The sequence below is a fragment of the Antechinus flavipes genome, chromosome 4 (assembly GCF_016432865.1).
Source record: "Antechinus flavipes isolate AdamAnt ecotype Samford, QLD, Australia chromosome 4, AdamAnt_v2, whole genome shotgun sequence".
Classification (NCBI taxonomy): domain Eukaryota; kingdom Metazoa; phylum Chordata; class Mammalia; order Dasyuromorphia; family Dasyuridae; genus Antechinus; species Antechinus flavipes.
Window position 1 is genome coordinate 50,149,804 of NC_067401.1, and position 12,464 is coordinate 50,162,267.

Below are 12,464 nucleotides of genomic sequence, written 5' to 3' on the forward strand. Positions count from 1 at the left end.
AATGACAGTTTAATTTTAAGTACAAGCTTAATTTATTTACAAGAAAATAATTAGCATTTCCTTTTTCAAAGAGCTTACAGGTTTTCAAAAATGAAATATAAATGTTTAAAGTTAAACAAAACCCAAAATTCACCAACATACGCACTTAAGCAAAGTTTATTCCTTTCAGTTTTTCTTTCTAAAAGTGACTTAGATGAGAGAAAGAATATATGAAAATATTCAAGCACTGTTACTCATAGGGAAAGTAAATCTATGTTAATAATTTAATATTAATGAATGAGGGAGAAACTCATTACCTCCCAATGTAGCCCATTTTATTTTTTGATAGCTCACTTTCTAGAGATGTTAATTTTCTAGGAATCTTATAAATAAGGAGAAATTTCTTAGAGTTTTTTTCAACAAAACAAATTTTTTAAAATAAGGAAAAATTAAGACTTATTTTAGTGTATTAACATTTCGAAATCCCTTTTAATTTAGGAACATGAAAAATATTTTATATAACTACTTAGTATACTTAAATGTAGTTTATTTAAAGATGAAATTTTACTCACTGAAATTACTCTGAAATGGTTTAATATTTTGTTAAAAGTGAGATTATAAATTGCTGAGTTTCTCACCATTTTATAATGTATGCCAACATTTATTTTTAAGATCAACAAATATTTATTAAATGTTACCAAGCACTATCCTAAATTGAGGATACTGCTACATAAAATAAAACAATCATGAGTTATAATGAGCTTCTAGTCTTATGGGGGAAAGCAACAACATATTTAAATACACCTACATTTACATATATATACACATAGAGAGAGATCCCCACAACCTCAAAAAAGGTAGGCACCACTATTATTTTCACTTAATAGGTGGGGAAATTGAGGCTAAGAGAAGTTCAATGTCCTGACCAAAGATCACACAGTCCTTATACATAAAGTAGAATTTTAATTCAGATCATCTTGCTTCTGAGTTCAAGCACTGTATTACATTTCTTCATGGCTCCCCCCACCCAGCAATTGCCTTAAAATACAAAGTAGATTTGCAGAGAGCCTCAGAGCAGCTGTCATCTTCATCATCCTTAGGCCAAGCTATTATTAAACTGTCTGTCTTAGCTAGGCTGATTATCATATGAGACCATTACTAGTAAGGCCAAATTTAAAAGCACGTTGTCTCAGAGGACTGCCAGACTTTGTTCTGTTAATATAATCTTCTAGAACCCAGTATCACTGATAACATGATAAGGCTTTGAAAAAGATTTCATTGGAATAGAACTTCAGCTGATTATAGAAATGGGGGGAAACCACCACAAAATGAATATATTTGCTTATATTTTCCACATATAGTTACTAGGCCTTTAACTTACAAATGTAAGTGTGGGAAAATATAATCTGTTATTATTTTGTTTCCTATTTCATATCTTAGGCAAACTTACTTATCATTTACTGTTATTGTAAAGACACCAATTTTTAAAAAATTATTTGAAAATCATCATCTTATTCCAAAAATGTATCCTGTGTTTCATTTTGACATTTGAAGACAACTAAAATTCTAGTATATTTTTTAAAAACAAACACACACGAAAAAACTTGGAAACATTAGAAATCACATCACAAAATCAAAGAAAAATTACAATAATAAATAAATAAATGATTGCAACCCCAAATTTTAGTTACCTAAAAATCTGTTTCTAAGCTTTTAATATTAAAAGACTTTCATAATTAATCATGTTCAGACTTATAAAACCTGAAGGGTTAGCTAAATTGCTGAGTTGTTACAATACCAAAAGCACCAATTTCTTTCCCAAATAAATTAGAATGAGAAAGGGTAGAAGCAAAATACATGCAAGGGTCTTCCCATCAAGCTGCAAAAGATCCACATTGGGTAGGACCATTATTTTCTAGTTCTATATTTCTACATCTAAAATTATTTTTCCAATATCAAGTTGGAAGCATGCTGCTTTTTAAAAAAAAATTATTATTCCAAATTTTACACAAACATAATAGCAATACTGTTGGGGGGATCAAGCAAATAGTTATCATCCTACTTTTGAATAATAATTGCTAGCATTTATGTAATACCTGTAAAATTAACAAAACACTTTGTATATTGTTTTATCCTCACAAAATCCTGTAGGGTAAATGCTATTATTGCTATTATACATATTTTAGAGATGAAGAAACAGAAGCTAATAGAGATTAAGTGATTGCCTAGAGTATTCTCTACTCCAAATCAACACTCTATATACACTTTTCTACCCTACTGGCTCAAGATTTAAAGTTGCCAAGTTACTAACAAAAGTAATTCTTTCTATCCTTTACTTTGCTTTTGTTCTGAATTTGTAAACAGAAACACAAGCAGATTCTTTTATATTTGAGCTTGATTCTATAAAAAAAAGCTTTAACAATTCAATATGGAGTTTTTAGAAGTCATTTGGATTCACTATTCTAAAAGAGAAATGAGAATTTATATATTGTTTGGCAAAAATATTTCTTCTAGTTTGTCTTGCTAATCCTATTAAAACTGATCAATTCCAACAGTACATTTCATACTCAAAATCCAAACTTAAAATATCTAATTTTTTTAGTTTTCATCATTCATTTTTGTAAGATTTTGAATTCTAATTTTTCTCCCTTCCCATAACTCCTCAAAACAGCAAACAATCTGATATAGGTTACACATATAATAATCATTTTAGATATATTTACATATTAATCATGTTATGAAAGAAAAATCAGAACAAAATGGAAAAAAAATCACAAGAAAGAAAAAGCAAACAAAAAGAGTGGAAAATAGTATGCTTTCATCCACAGCCAGTCTCCACATTTCTCTCTCTAGATGGCATTTTCCCAAGTCTACTGGAATTGTCTTGGATCTAAGTCCATCACATCATCATCATTATATCTAATCATCACATAATCTTGCTGTTGCTGCTCACTACACTCAGCATCAGTTCATATAATTCTTTCCAAGTTTTTCTGAAATCAGCCTGCTCATTTTTAGAACGATAATATTTCATTACATTAATATATCATAACTTATTCAGCCATTCCCCAACCAATGGGCATCCATTCAATTTCCAATTCCCAGCCACTACAAAAAGGGCTGCTACAAACATTTTTTTGCACATGTGGGTTCTTTCCCCTCTTTTATGATTTCTTAGGAATACAGACACTGCTGGGTCAAAGGGTATCAAAATTTGATAGCACTGTTTTATAGATCTTTTGGGCTTAATTCCAAATTGTTCTCCAAATGGCTAGATCAAATTTAATACATCTTGTGATAATACTAGAACTTTAATCTAGCAAACATTTATTAAGCTCCCACTATGTAGCAAGTTATTATGCTGCAGAATAGGAAAATGATTAGATTTTTTTATAGTGATTCCAGACCACATTATTTTTCCCCCATAAAGGGATTTAATAACTTGTCCAAGGTCACACTGCTAGTGAGTGTCTTAAGGCTAGTTTTAAACTCAGGAAGGAGTCCTTTTGAACTCTAGGTACAATACTCTATCCATTGAATCACCTGGCTGCCTTTAAGCAATTTTTAAACAATTTTTTAAAATATTCACAAATAACGTGTGAATATTTTCTTTCAACAAAGTACAAAAATTATGACTAAACAAAAAAGTTTAACAGAAGGAAAAAGAAAAAATAATGGTAGGAAATAGATTAGGACATTTAAAAAAATTTACTGGATAACTATACTTCAGTAGAAATATTCCTAAAAATTGCAGTAACTATTATTGAATTTCACACCTTATTTTCCTATTAATTTTGTTTCGTCATTTTGGTTATACCCAACTCTTTGTTGAGTTTGGGGCTTTCTTAGCAAAAGTACTAGAGCAGTTTGCCATTTCCTTCTCTACCTCATTTTACAGATATTTATGGAAATTGAGGCTAATAGAATTAAATGACTTGCCCAAGGTCTTACAGCTACTACACATGTGAGGCCATGTTTGAACTCAGGTCTTCCTGAGTCCAGACAGAGCATTCTATCCACTTCACCACCTAGTCACCTTTTCTCTTAACTAAAATTATAAAAATCTTGATTTTTCATTAACTTATATTATTAGAATAAGAGATAATATTCTAGTAAAAAAAAAAAAACTCCAATTATTTCAGTTGAAAACTTTAAACAAAGAATTAATTAAAATGAGCCCTATCCCAGTGGCAAATCAATACTAATCTTCTAAGAATTCTAGTTTCTTGCAATTCATTTTCAGTTTTCTGAATTAAACTGTGTATTTGCTTTCAAGAAAAGGGGTCAGCCTTCATGTACCATAAGAAGGAACTAGCTCCCAATAATTGGTCTGGTAAGTAAAATGGGCAGTATAGTAAATAAACTTAAAAGAAAGCTAGGTGTTAGAATTAGATTCTGAGAATGTCATTAGGAATCTTATCATTAAGAGTTGTTCTTAAGCTTTCATTTTAGGAGGGCCAGAGTTGATTAGAGGGAAAAGATAATACCTCAAAGAATTTAAAAATCATAATATGCAAAGGAGGAAGTTATGTATAGTAATTCATTTCTTTTCCATTTCATATATTTTATAAAAGTTTTATGCAATATATTATTTGATAACAAAGGAAAACAATGTATTAAAAATATTGTATTTTCAGAATTATTCCATTGATTAATGAACACCCATATGCTACAATACCTAAACATTTTAATTCCTTTAATTTTAGTAAGATAAGTCTATAATCAGCAACAGTCAAAAAATATATGACTCATTCTCAATCAATGACAAAAAGAGAGCTAATGAAGCTATGGTAAACCAGATATAATCCAAATTCAAACTTTTAACTTCTAAAATCAGAACACTAAAAATGGAGCAACAACCTCAGCTACATAGAGGCAAAAATTCTTTAAGCTGCTCTTTTACACTCCCAAATCTCCTCAGCAAAAAAAGAGGCAAAGAAGCGTGTTTAGCAAGAAAAGATCTGAGTGTGTTGCAAGAACATAGTGCATAGAACAAGCTGAGATGGCAAAGATTCAGATAATATATTCAATGTGCTTCATAAAGCTGACCATTGAGGTGCACTGGTGATGCAATGGATAGAGTGAGGATGACTTGAGTTCAAATCTAGCCTTGGATACTTCCTACTTTTGTAATCCTGGGCAAATCCCCTGCCTCGGTTTCCTAATCTCTAAAATAGGGATGGTAATAATAGCATCTTCTTCCCAGGATGATTGTGATGATAAAATGAAATATTTGTAAATGCACTTTGCAAATTTGTAAAGTGTAACATAAACACTAGCTAGAGTGATGAAGATGATGACATTTTGAAAGATGGAGAAATAAGCAAGAAGGAAAATAGTGAATAGTAAGGATTCAAGATGAGATGGGGAAAGAGGTACTTCAAATTGAGCAGAAATAACAAAATTCGTTATGGAAAAAAGAATTATATAGAAGAGGGTCTTCTATCACAAAGGGAGGGAGACAAGTGGGCAGATAAGCACATAAGTTTCTTATTGTTTATACTTAAGGTAAAAAAGAGAACAGGACATGGAACTGGTCAAGGAACATACTGTCACACATGCAATCCTGTTATCCAAATGCCCTACACAGTCACCTGTACTTCAAAACACAAAGCAGTAAGAATCCTCTAAAGAATATGATCTATTTACTTGTGGATAAGGTAACACCAAGTACTTACACATTAATTTAAACATAAAGGTTCAGGGGATATCAATGGTGAGAAGCCAAGCTATGCAAGTTGAGGACTATAGCTTGTATAACAAATATACATGAACAAAGACAGGAGCACATGCATTATAAAAACATACCATTTCCACTTTATGAACTCTCCACTGCCCATTCATTCAACCATCCACATCTCAGCATCCACAGATGTCACTTCTCCACCTTCTTGTTTTCCTTCTGAGCTCACTCCAGGCATCTTTCAGGAGGCTTTCCTCGATGCCCTCATTTGTTAGTGATCTTTCCCTCCTCAATTTTCCTTAGATTTAGTATATTTCTATCTTTGACTCCTTAGCACCTAGCATAGAGCAGATGCTGAATAAATATTTATTGAATACAATAGGAATTGCAGTTTTCCACAATTTAAAAATGATAGAGGGAAGCTTTAAAAAGCTATACTAATCTTAAAGAAGTAAAAAGACCTTTGTAATAATTTCTTTAAGGGTGAACAAAGAAAAATGCTGAAGTCAGCTCACTTATTGATTTCTATACTCTGTAAGGTATCAGGTCTCAAAAAAGTTCATAAACTTCTTTGCAGATGAGCCATCAATTATTTTATCATCTACCTAAATAAGAGCCCTAAGACTATGTTCTGTGTGAATAGATCTCAGGATAAATATCATAGGATCAGATTCAGGGGGGAAAAAAAAAAGGGGGGACTTGGAAGGCTACCTGAGATTGGAGCTCTGAACTACCTACCCCTCATTGAAAAGACAAAAGATATTTATGCACAAATAGAGGTCATGGAAATGTATTCGGAAGGGTAGGTTTGCTGTTCCCATTGCATTAGAAAGCTAGATACAGCTAGATGGACAAAAACCAACAATCTTAACATTGCAGAAGAACAATGTAAGTTTTTGTTATTTTCCAGGAAAAAAAAAACCAAGCAGAGTCTATCCCCTGAACACTTTCACAACTGCTGATGAAGCTAGTCTATTGTGACAAGGCTTGCCAGATTTTGCCCCAGTCAGTGTCTGTATATCAAGTACTATCAGGACAGTCACTCATAAAATAAAATCTTTAATGTTAATGAAATGTCATTATCCCAAAAATCTTCAAAGATGTGACTTAGAAATTAATATATATGAATTTTAATTCTTTAAATGATTTTGGTACCTTCAACAATAGATTTTTTTTTTTTTTTAAAGAAACAGAGGCTTGTCTGACATGAGTATAGGAAGCATAGGCTTTCCTTTTTTTCCAGAAGAAAACTGGGGAGCTTGAGCAAATTCCAAAAGTCAGCATTGTGCTGGGGAGTTCTAAATGTCACCTTAAGGCTATGTTAAGAAAGGCATGGCACCCAGAAAAGTTGCTGATCCCTCTCTGTCCTGACCTAGTCAAACCAAATCAGTAATCCTGAGTTTGTCTCTGGGCATCACATTTTTAAAAGGAATAATGAAAAGCTGATGAATAATCAGAGATAATTAACCAGAACAGCAAATCCATGTTACATGATGATCAGGTAAAAGACTGGAGATGTTAAGTCTGGAGAGACTTAAGGCAAATAATTTTGTGAGAGCCTCTTCAAGTGTCTAAGAGTCACTTTTAGGCCAGAATCAGGAGCAATAGGAAGAACAGGCAGAGAGGCACAAAAAGATCTGATGTCAAGAGATGCTCCCTAAATCTGAGAGGGAGTTCCTTTGAAAGATGGCAAAATCTTCTATTTGGAAATCTTCAAGCAGTGGAGAACTTAAGAGATTGTCAAACATTATAGTGCAGATTCTTTCAGTTATGGATTCACACAGCTAGCCACTTTAGTCCCTTCAAAAAGACTCAAATTCTGTAATAGCAAAATCACTGTTATTAAAGGACAGTAAGTCAATAAACATGTTAAGTGCTCTATTTGCTGTACTAAGTACCAGAGACAAAAAAAAAAGGAGGGGGGGGGGGGGGGGCAAAAGATAATCCTCGAAGAACTCCAAATCTGAAGTGGGAAACAACACAAACACAATTCCAAAAATCTACATACTTGATAAACTGGAAATAATCAACAAAAGGAAGGAATAATTTTAAAAGACTGCAAATAGCTTCCTTTGAAAAGTAGATTTTAGCTGGAATAGAAGGAAACCAGGGAACCTGGGAGGTTGAGATGAGCTAGTAAAATGCCTAGAACAAGGAGCTGGAGTGTCTTGTTTGAGAAACAGGAGGCTAGGGTCACTGGACCACAGAGTATCTTGATTGGGGGGGGGGGGGGGGGAAGGGGAGGAGTGGGTGAGTCAGGTAAAAGGAGAAACGGCGTGGTTTGGGTATAAAGTATAAGAAGATTGGAAAGATGGAAAGGGGTAGGTGATTAAGGAGGTTTACAAACCAAACAAAATTTATATATAATTCTATAAGTGATAAGGAGCCATCGGCATTTATTGGATCATAGGAGAGGAAAATGAGGTGGTAGTGTTGTCAGATCTAAGCTTTTAAAAAATCACTTTAGTGACTGAATAAGGGATGGAGTAGAATGGGGAATACTTGTGGAAAGAGCCTGTGACAGGGTGACAACAGCATCAGGAGAGGAGGAGATATATTTGAGAGATGTTACAAAGGTAAAATTGACAGATTTTGGCAAAAGATTGGTTATGGGCAGAGATAGTGCAAGAACTTAAGGATGATATCTAGACTGTGGGCCAAAGGGATTGAGAGCATCCAGTTCAAGATGTCTAATAGAAATCTAATAGACAAATGTTTCTAGAGAGGCACTTGAAGATGTGAGACTAGAAGTCAGCAGAGAGATTAGGGTTGGATAAATAAAAGCATAAAAAGCATAAAAATAATAAGTAAATCCAAGAAAGATGATTAGGTCATTTAGTGAAATAATAATATGAAAGAGAAGAGAAAGCAGCCCAGGACAAAGCCCAATGGGACAGCCAAGGTTCACAAGAATAATCTGAAAGAAGATACAGCAAAAGAGACAAAGGAGTGGTCAGATAATAAGAGAATCAAGAAAGAAAGGTCACAAAAACCTAGAAAGAAGTGAACATCAAGGAAAAGAGAGTAATCAGCAGCATCAAGAGGATTCAAAAAGGTTGAGGATTGAGAAAATACTATTAAATTTGGCAATTAAGAAATTATACTGATTGAAGTATATATACTAAAACTAGAACAAGATAGAGGAAAAAAAATGCCACAGCCCCTATGCAAAGATGACACAAAACTTCATGAAGTATTTCATATTTGTATGTATGCTGGCAAAAAAATGAGAAAATGAAAAGATGTTCATCAATTAGGGAATGACAAAACAAGTGAATGAGATGAAATACTACTGTACTATAAAAAAATGATGAAAAGAATAGTTTCAAAAAACCCTAGGAATACTTTATGAACTAATATAAAATGAAGTGAGAAGAACCAGGAGAATAATTTATAAAAGATAAAAGATGCAGAGATAGTCCAATTTAAAAGACCTAGGAAGTCTGATAAATCTAATGACCAACCACAATTCCAAAAAACTCATGACAAAAATACGCACCTCCAGAAAAAATGCTGACGGACTTAAGAACAGGAACAGAAACATATTTTCTTTTCTTCTTTCTTTTGTTTATTTTATTTGGTGAGTGAGGGCCCAAGAGAAAGGGGAAGATATAAATGACATGTAAATTTGTTTTGTATGCAATACTCATCTGTGATAGGTTTAGGTTCGAGGAATTTTTTGACTTTGCAACAGGTGAATGAGGGGCAGAGGGAGAGAATTTAGAAATGAAAATAAAATAAAATTAATATTTTTTAAAAGAGAGATCATAAGTAACTTTGGGAGAGCAGATTTGGTCGAATAATGAGGTTGGAAAACAAACTGAAGGAAAATAAAGTAAAATTGATATTTTTTTTAAAAAAGAGAGAGATCGTAAGTAACTTTGAAAGAACAGTTTTGGTTGAATAATGAAGTTGGAAAACAAACTGAAAAGAGTAAAGAAATGAGAAGAAGAAACAAAGATACTTATTTTAAATGGCCTTCTCAATTTAACCAATCAAAGAAAGGAGTAATATTGAATGATAGTTTGCTGAATGGATGACAATTCTGGAAGTAAAATTAGCATTAAGAAATACATTTAGGAAACTTGGAGAAAGTTATGATCTGATAGCATGGCCATGGATGTATTATCCAAAGATGATGATCATGAAAGCCTACAAATTCATCAGTTAACAACTTTTTAAAGGATGTATAAGAAAACTGTTGATGGATCAGTACACTATTAGTTCATATAATATGTTGGATATTGGGATCTAAAAGAATAGATGGATATGAAACTCCCCAAATACTTTATTGATTAATTTTTTTAAAGAGATTTCCTTCCTTTTATCATGCCCTTTGAACAGAGAAATGATTTTGGTCAAACTGAGAAAGAATGTATAAAAAACTAACAAGATGTATATGGTTAGTTGTTTTTAATTGTATCTTTAATCTGTGATCCAGAAATCATCATTTTGCAAGGGAAAAGACCCTCATTATTGTAATTATGATATTTCTTTTTTTTTTTTTACTCTTGTAAATAAAATATTTTTATTAATTCATCAAAAATACTGTCCTATAAGTATCTCCGTGACTCGGAAACTATATGTTGAAAATAGGCATTTATTCCTCTGAAAATGAACTCATTTTCACATTTCATTCTTTTCATGTGAACATATGTATATAATTATGATATTTCTAGAGCAGAAATATATTAGAAGCGTATCTCAGGCCAGTTCATTTTTTTTTTTTCCTGAGGTAATGGGACTAAGTGACTTACCCAGAATCTCACAGCCACGAAGTGTTAAGTATCTGAGACCAAATTTGAACTCAGGTCCTCCTGCTTTCAGGGCTGGGTGCTCTCTATCCATTGTACCACCTAGCTGCCCCCAAAAATTATTTTTGCATAAAAGCAAACATTATACTATGCATAGGATCCATTTGTCTTATGAGAAAGAAATAAAGCATTAAGTGCTTCTCTTTAAAAAAGAAAGAAGAAAAGAAGAGAAAAGGAAAAGAAAGAAAAGGCCAGAGCCAATGATGGGTGGTTTAGTATCCACTCTACAAGGCAATTTACAGCAGCAGCAGTGGCATCTATACCTCATCTAGCATATCACAATTATTTCCTTAGTCACCAGTATGAGGTCTTCTGTATTTTAGTTGCTTAAGACTGAGGTTGTTTAAGAAGAAGCCACAGCCTGAGATGCAAAACCAAGGAAGCAAGCCAAAAATTTATTAGCGGGGGAAAACAATTTGTGTACTTTGCAGAGTTGTAGGTATCTTCATGTTTCAAGGTTCTCTTCCTCTCTGCATTGTTATAATCTGAATGTTAATTTTTTTTTAATGGTTGTAGAGTTTAGATTAATTAAAATTTTCAGCTCAGCCAAAACCTCACCTCAACCCTCTTTAGCTGATGCCGACCCAAATTTTACTCCCTCTAGTCATTTCATCAGACATGATTCTAAACAGTGTGGACCTCTTTCCAACTGTGCTGCCTCCCCCAGGCCTCTCACCATCACAATACTAAGCATGTGGATATCCAAGGCCCTGTTATTAATCCATTTACAATTGGAATGTGCCCAGATGTAGGACTGCCCTGGATGTAGACTGGAAGATGAGAAGGTAAAACCTGCTCACAATCAGGGTCACGTGCCTGGTTTCATCCCCCTCTAGTCATCACACTAATACTTAGCTAGCAGTTTAGAGTAAGGAAGACCTGACTTAAAATTTAGTCTCAGATACTTAGCAACTGTGTGACCCTGGGAAAACCACTTAACTACGTTCTGTCTCAGTTTTCTTATCTGTAAAATGGGGATAATCATCATGCCTACCTCACAAAGTTGCATTTGTAAAAATGCTTAACACAGTGTCTGGCACATAGTAGGTAATTAATAAATTCGTGTCCCCTTCCCTTCTAATTTAGCTTCCCTTTCCTTCCTTCAAAATCTTGACACCTTAATTAGTTTAACTTTACACTGTTCTTAGACGCATTACATTGTCTCTTGCCTCATAGTCACTCATCTATTTCCAGATCCCAATCCTGAATTATTCCCAACATTTCCCTTTTTTTTTTTTTTTTTAAATTCCTGATCATGTGCTATTGGAAAACAAATGAATTAAGTCTCACAGTCATGCTGATTGAATCCACAAAGTCACATTATCCAATCTTTTTACTCTTGTTTGATCTACTCTTTTTCAAAAACTCCCCACAATGTTTCCAAATTTCCAAACATGTTTCAGATTTTCTCAGGTTGTCTCTAATACTACCTCTCATCTTCTCTGTAGAACTTTGCTTCATGTTGTACTGAAAAATATGAAATGATCCATTTCAATTTCCTTTCTTCCCCAATCCCATCTATACTCAGTGTACATTACCTCAACATCATTCCTACATCCTCTCCACCTTTCTTCTTCCATTCTCCTTGCTAATATCAATCCCTTAAATTGTGGGACTGATCCCATCCCCTTGTCTCTCATAGCAGTTGCCCTTTCCATCCTTCATTCCTTCTCTCCTTAATTTTCAATCTCTACTGCCTCCTTCCCATCTATCTTGAAAATATCCTTCTATCTTTAAACAACCTTCATTTGACCCTATAGTTCCCTGAAGCTATCAGACTATATTTCTCCTTTAACAGCAAAAGTCCTAAAAAAGGCTTTGTATATTCATTCCCTCTACTTTTTCACCTATCACTCCCTTCTCAACCCCTTGTAATCTGACTTCCAAAACTGCCTATCGGTATTATGATTTTAAAGGAATTCGGGTATTATTATTATTCAAAATTTATCAAAGATGATTACGAAATAATAAACAAAATTATATTACAC

At 33.3% G+C, this 12,464-nt stretch overlaps 1 protein-coding gene and 1 non-coding gene across 5 annotated transcripts in view; one reads left to right on the top strand and one right to left on the bottom strand.

Annotated features, from left to right (window-relative positions):
* Positions 1-12,464, bottom strand: part of MAGI3 (membrane associated guanylate kinase, WW and PDZ domain containing 3) — a 213,368-nt gene that overhangs the window by 172,903 nt on the left and 28,001 nt on the right. The gene's annotated exons all lie outside the window — the stretch shown is intronic.
* Positions 8,763-8,870, top strand: LOC127563591 (U6 spliceosomal RNA). The gene has a single exon (XR_007954034.1). It is a non-coding gene; the product is annotated as a U6 spliceosomal RNA (small nuclear RNA).